Below are 7892 nucleotides of genomic sequence, written 5' to 3'. Positions count from 1 at the left end.
AACTAAAAATATTACTCTAAGTATATGGTTATCTTTCCAACTTCTTAATAACTCTGATGGATTAACCTTAAAATTCCTAGGAGAGACCGATTAAGATGAGCCCAAAACATTGCCAGAAAGGTGTTAATATGGATGAATATATTTAACTGCGGCCAGAGTGAGGTTAAAGAAAGCGGTGTTAAGAAAAGAACTAGATCTTTAAAAGGTTGGGGAGAAGAGATGAACAGAGTGAAAACAAGTATATATAAGGGGTAATGTCAGTTCATAATTTTGATAAAATATAAACGATACAAATCTACAGATCAAGAGAGAGAGTATGGAGTAAGATTTTACAACATAAGTGTAACGACCCGACCGGTCGTTTTGAGTTCTAGTGCATTGTTCAGTGGTTTGAGTCCTTGAGAAGCTTTACTTCAGGTATTATAACTTGTACGTATGGTCAGGATTGAATTTCGGAAAGTTTGGAGTTGATTTGAAAGAAAATTCTAATTCGGAAGCTTTAAGTCGGAAGAATTGGCTAAGATTCGACTTTTGAGTAAACGATCTCAGAAACAGGATTTAAAGGTTCCAATATATTCGTATGCTGATTTCGGACTTGGGCGTATGTTCGAGTTGAGTATCGGATCACCCGAGAGCATTTTGGCACTCAGTATGGAAGGTTGGTATTTTAAAAGTTTATAAATTCTTAAGTTTGACTTGAAGTGGATTTTAATATTATCGATGTCCGTTTGGAATTTCGAACCTTGGAATAGGATCGTATTATGATTTATGACTTGTGCGCAAAGTTTGGTGTCATTCCAGAATGTTTTGATAAGAATCAGACGCGTTCGTCAAAGTTTGAAGGTTGGAAAGTTGAAAGAAAGGTTTTGGCCGTCGATTTGTAATTTTGATGTTGTTTGACGTGGTTTAACGCTTCGGCTAAGTTCGTCTTGTACTTTGGGATGTGTTGGTATGGTTGGACGGGGTCCCGGGGGCCTCGGGAGCGAATTGGATTGAAAACGGATCGAGTTTGGACTTGGGAGAAATGTTGAAGCAGCTAGCATCTGGTCTAACAGCACCTGCAAGGTTTTGGCCGCAGGTGTGGAGCCACAAAAAGTGGCCAAGAGGGTCGCAGAAGCGGTTCTGGGCGAGCTGGGCAGGAGCGAAGGTGCGAGGAAATGTCTGCACCTGCAAAGTCGCAGATGCGGAGGGGAGATCGCAGAAGCAGAGTTGGCCAAGAAGGCCTGAGGCAGTAGAAGCGGACTTTGGCACGCAGGTACGTGAGCGCAGAAGCGCTTGTTTTCCATAGAAACGGAAGCGCAGAAGCGCTATTTGGGCCACAAAAGTGGAGGCTGCTGGATTGAGTTGGAGCCTCACCTGCAATGGATTTTCCGCAGGTGCGAAGCCACAAAAGCGGCTATTAGACCGCATGTGCAAAGGTCGGGCTGGGCAGTGTGTTTCTTTAAAATGAGGGTTTGGCTCAATCCCACTTCATTTCGTCCATGGGAGCCGAATTTGGAGTGCCATCTTCATCAACTATCATGGGGTAAGTGTTAAGCATGGGAATTTGTAAAAATTGAGATTTTGGTAGAAAGTCTAGAAAATTGGTATTTTTTGGATTTTGACCACGAAATTGGACATGGAATTTCGAATGAATTATGTATTTGATTTCGTGTGCCCGAGGGTTGACTTTATTGACTTTTTGAGCGGAGTTAGGAATTGTTTAAATTGATTAATTATGGATATTAGAATACATTTTGATTGGTTTGCACGTTGTTTGAATAGTTTTGGATCGACGGGCTTTGGTTTGAGGTGTTAGAGAGGCCTTGGAGCCGGTTATGGAACTTCAGAGTAAGGTAAGTCTCCTGTCTAACCTTGTGAGGGGGAAGCTACCCCCTGGGTGATAGTTATTGTTATGTGCAACTAGTTGTGGGTGCTACGTATGCACGAGGTGACGAGAGTCCGTACGCAGCTAAAGCATATTTATGTCCGGGTAGACTTAGGATCTTATCCTGTAATATTTGAATTATTTGAACTGGTTCTACTAGCTTAATTAATTAAAGTGATAATTGAATTTCATTTAGAAATAAATGTATGTATAATAGGCCGAGCCATAACACTTTGAGTTGTGGGCGAATTATTTGAGAAGAGTAAAGATTATATTCGTTATGTGCTCATGTACTAGATTGTAAACACGTATCTCGTAATTCGGTAACTTTCTTCCTTTTTCTTGTGGAGTAGGCCGAATGCCTCGGCGGTATACATATGCAGCTATGGTTCGTGCCGCATGACCCTCGGTAGTGTACACATTATTCCGGATCGGGCCGAATGACCTCGGCAAAATCGTGCGTTATATCGCTAGTAGTCCAAATATTCACGAGCTAATCTCTCCACTGATGCTCGGCATTTATATAGTATTCCTTATTTATTTGATAATGATGCTTGAAATTTTCTGAGCTGTTAATGTAGAATACAAGATTTAGGAATTTTTTCTTTAAAAGAAGTAGTTGGAAGATTACAAAATTTACAAATTTACCCCTTCATTGTTGTATGCTTCATATCTGCACATGTTTTATTATATTATTTTATTGGACCTTTAGTAAGTGTCGATGTCGACCGCTCATCACTACTTCTCCGGGGTTAGGCTAGATACTTACTGGGTACGCGCTGATTTACGTACTCATGTTGCACTTTTGCACTAAATGTGCAGGATCTGACAGGTTCATTGATGATCACCTTGGCCCGTAGGCGCACCTATTGAGGAGACTTCACGTGAGCTGCATTCCAGGCTATGCATCGCAGTCCACCGAGTCTTCATTGTATTATTTATTATATTCTATCTTATTACATTCGGGACAGATGTTGTATTATTATTGTACTCCTTAGAAAATGCTCATGCACTTGTGACACCGGGTTTTGAGGGTTCCTACGGGTTGTTTGTTATTATAGTTGGGTAAATTCTATTTCATACGATTTAATTAAGGAAAATTATGATTTAAAAATACAAAATAGGTAATTTAGTTGATAAATTAATGTTGGCTTTCCTGACAGTGATGTTAGGTGCCATCATAACCTGTAGTTGATTTTGGATCGTGACAACTTGGTATCAGAGCGTTAGGTTCACTTAGGTCTCACGGGTCATGATCAAGTCTAGTAGATTCTTGCGGATCGGTACGGATACGCCTGTACTTATCTTTGAGAGGCTACAGGGCTGTTAGGGGCACTTTTCTTGATTTCCTCATCGTGCGGTTTGATTCCATTGAGGCTTATGCCTTTATTTCCTTCCTACTCAATCTTATACGACGTGAAGCGCTTGCTATCAATTAGGCATCGAGGAGTTGTAGTGGTACTACAAATGTGGTGCGGGATATTTTTCCCTGCCAGTTCGGGCAGGCTATTGTCATCGCCTTGCGGAAGGATGTTATGTCATTTCAGCTCAGTAGCTATATTTTTGATGGTTTTGAGGCTATGCGCGGATTGTTATGATGTTCATATGTCATTATCTCACAGTGTTGGGGTAATTGTAGGGTGTTTGTCTATGTGTCGAGTGAGTGAATGACTTGAAAGGGTTATTTTTCAGTGCATTATTTAGAGGTTCAGCATTTAATTCCAATAAAGGAAAGACAATCGGACTATGGATGTTTAGGTTTTGGTTAATGGAGTAACGAGACTTGGAATTTTCGAGCGTGGTGGAATTTTCATTGTGATGCGGTGTCGTCATCCTTGTTTGAATGCATTATGGTTCGCCGGTGGTATAGTCTTCTTGATTTTGCCTTCGGGGCAGGGTGTTGTGAAATGGTGCCTGAAGAGCGGTTGTCAAAGATAGCCGTGTGCAGCGGTTCAGAATAGAATTGGTATTTCTAGTATTGATGGCTCGAGAAAGATGATCTTTTATGAGGTTGAGAGGTTGCAGCAATTCATTAGTTTCGATGCTACTAGTATGGATTTGATTTGAGGCAACATATGGGCAGCTGTCACGACCCAAAATCCACCTAGTCGTGATGGCACATAACCCAACCCGACAGGTAAGCCAATTAGCAACTATCCAATTTAATGAGATTTATTAAGAAAAGAATTGTTAATACACCGCTTTTATACAAATAATTTCCCAATAACTGCTAGTACAAATCATGAGCTTCTAAGATTAGAATTTACAAAGCTGGTATGAAATAAATACATCAACTGTCCGAAATGTACATAAACATATTTTTATAAATCTAAGGCTGCCATAAACAAGAAGCAGCTCCAACCAGAATGCGGGTACGTCTTCAAATCCAGCTCCCGTCGGTCACAGCAACATCAACATCCAACATCTGCATGCAAGATACAGAAGTGTAGTATGAGTACAACCGACCCTATGCACTCAATAAGTAACAAACCTAACCTTAAGTTGAAAGAAGTGACGAGCTGGGACAAGGGTCAGAGTCCAACTCTAATAACCAGCAACAGTTCATAACAATATAGTAAAGATGGTGCAAGAAATAACTCAATAAATAAATGTTCGGCTCGTAAAAAAATCCGAAAAATAAATGCTTCTTTTCAAGTATACAGTAAAACTCAAATCCTTTGCCGAAATCACCAAAATATGAGTAGGTTCGTAAAATTGTGATTTTTCCCAAAACTTTTCAACAATACTTAAGATGTTTCATTTTTCAGATAACATGAGGAAAGTACATCTCAATGCCTACATGTCACTATGCAGGTGAAATCATGAATGACACAATGTCATAAAGCATGAGGAAAAATGCTTCTCTATGCCTGTATGTCAAGTGTGCATGTCAAATGCAATGTATCTCAGAGATGAACTCATGTACTCACACTCTCAGAGTACTCAATCTAAATGTCTCACACTTTTCACTCATCATGCTCAATCACTCAGTACTGTATATGTCTAATCCAATCTAGAGAAAATCCATCCCGGAATATATACATCAACTAACCATCAGTCACTCAGTACTGGGTAGGGTCAATCCAGCCCGTGGGGAAGATCCATCCCCAAGTATAAAATATTCGTACAAGATCCATGTCCAAGGAATATCCATCCCTCAATATAAATAAATCATGCTCACTGGGGGTGTGTGCAGACTCCGGAGGGGCTCTTTTAGCCCAAGTATCAATAACCTCACAATCATGCCCTCGACCTCACTTAGTCATCAATCTCTTCAGTCTCTCGGGCTCACAATGCCATAAAACGAGCCCAAAAATGATGATATGATGTGTCAATATATAGCCACAAAGACTGAGCCATGATATGAAATGAATGAACATGACTGAGTATGAAATTGCAATGTAAACAAATAACTCAACAGCAGTAATGACCTCAGTGGGTCCCAACAGAATAACCATGTAGCCTAGAAATGATTTCTAACATGGATCACAGCTCAATAGCTCTAGTACGTAGAGATTTCATGGTTATAGATAAGCTCACGTAACTACACAGTACCACAGAAATAACGGAGTTACGATTCACACACGCCCGTCACCTAGCATATGTGTCACCTCAACAGCAAACACATAACACAAAATCCGGGGTTTCGTACCCTCAACACCAAGTTTAGAAGTGTTACTTACCTCGAACAAGTCAAATCCAATACCGAGCAAGACAAATGATGCTTCGCAATTCCATCCCATGCGTACCGACCTCTGAAAGGCTTGAAACAATCCAAAATCAACTCAAATACATCAAATAAAGCCCAAGGAAACAATTCCATATGATAAAAGTTGAATCTTAATCAAAAATCCTAAATCGACCCAAAAGCCCAACCCAGGCCCACATCCCGGAACCCCAAAAAACTCACAAAATCCAACAACCCATTCGATTATGAGTCCAACCATACTAGTTTCACTCAAATCCGACTCTGAATCGACGTTCAAAACTCAAAATTTTGCTTTATGAAGTTTTAGACAAAACCCCCCAATTTTCTCTTTAAATCTCATAATCCAATTACCAAAAATGGAGATAAAATCTCGAAATATAATCAAAACTGAGTTTAAAACACTTATCTCAATCCTTGTGATGAAATTTACGTCCAAAATCGCCTCAATCCGAGTCCCACATCTCAAAATATGAACAAAACGACCAAATCCTCGATTTAAAGGCTTCTGCCCAGCTAGTTCCGCTTTTGCGGACACACGAGCCGCTTTTGCGGCATCGCGTCTGTGACACAAGCTCTGCTTCTGCGGACTCCACTAGCCAGCTGACCCCTCGCACCTACGAATCTACATTCGCTTCTGCACAGCCGCAGGTGCGAAGCTAAACACCTTTCTGCACTCAATCTCGCTTCTGCACCCAAGACCATCGCTTCTGCGGGGCCGCAGATGCGCCCCAAGTTTCGCTTCTGCGATCTTCTCGAGCCAAGGCTGCTTGCGCTTCTACGACCAACTGTCGGCATCTGCGGGCTCGCATCTACACCCATTCTTCCGCAGATGCAGAAGCACCAGAACCAGCATACCTACAACAATGCAACATGAAACGAAAATGATCTGAACCTTGTCCGAAACTCACCCGGGACCCCGTCCAAATATATCAACAAGTTCCATAACATAACACGGACCAACTCAAGGCCTCAAATCACATATACTAACATCAAAATGATGAATCGCGCCTCAAATCCAACTTAAATGAGCTTGAACTTTCAACTTCCAAAACTCGCGTTGAAACATATCAAATCAACTCGGAATAAACTCAAATTTTGCACACAAGTCCTAAATGACATAACGAAGTTATTCAAAGAGTCAACTTCCGGTCAAACTTATGAACTTTGCAAGCCTTCAAATTTTCAATGTTCGCCAATTAGTGCCAAATCCTTCTACGGACATCCAAATGTAAATCCGGGCATACGCCCAAGTCCAAAATCACCATCCGAACCTAAAGAAACAATCAAAACTCCGTTCCGGGGTCAAATTCACAAAAGTCAAATTTGGTCGACTCTTCCAAATCGATTCCGAATAACCTGAAAAACCAAAACCGACGATTCACCTAAGTCATAATACATCATACGGAGCTACTCATTCCCGTAAACTGCCGACAAAGTGCAAATGCTCAAAACGACTGGTCAGGTCGTTACATTCTCCCCCACTTAAACATACGTTCGTCCTCGAACATGCCCCAAGTTGTTCTTAAGCCGACAAATCACTGTGTAACCTTACTATGCACATACCCAGGGGTGATCCCACATCACCCTATTCCATAAAGGCCCGACAACACAACATACTGAATATCATTACTTCAACCTTAGCCCGTAAATCACAGAATCCAATTCCCAACATCAGGAATTTCTTATAAGACCCGAATCTCACATATACACACTGTATAAGTCTGAACAAGCTGTGTCAAGCCAAAACCATAACCCAAGATGTAATCATATGATATTCCACATAACTCACATACATATGGCACTAATTCTGACCTCAATAACCGCTCGAAGCAAAACCGGTACCGGTAATAAACCTCGTATCAAATAAAACCTCATTCAAAACCTTAGTACACTACCGATGATGAAAGAAACACGCAGAAACTCGTAACCACTTATCCGACCAACAAGTCATGGAACTCTCCCTCCTTCGACAAGAACTATAGCCAATTTCTAAGCCGACTTCCGATATTATCCTCCATATATGCTACAATCAAATCTGATAGCATCCATCCTAGATCCGATGACCTCATATTGACAAATACCAGCTACCTTACAGATATGCCACACCAATACTACCCAGAGCCACAAACCGTGCAATCCATGCACCAATATGCACCAATTCAAATATACTCAATCATGGAAAATGAATCAAACGAGAGAACCATCCTGCAAGTTCAACAAGTACTACCACAATCGAAATACTACAAACTCATCATACCTAGTAAAACTAAGACACACGAATCGAACACAAAGGATCATATCTTATCATAACTCGCT

This window comes from Nicotiana tomentosiformis, chromosome 7 (assembly GCF_000390325.3).
Source record: "Nicotiana tomentosiformis chromosome 7, ASM39032v3, whole genome shotgun sequence".
In the NCBI taxonomy this organism is placed as follows: domain Eukaryota; kingdom Viridiplantae; phylum Streptophyta; class Magnoliopsida; order Solanales; family Solanaceae; genus Nicotiana; species Nicotiana tomentosiformis.
This window is presented reverse-complemented; position numbering follows the sequence as displayed.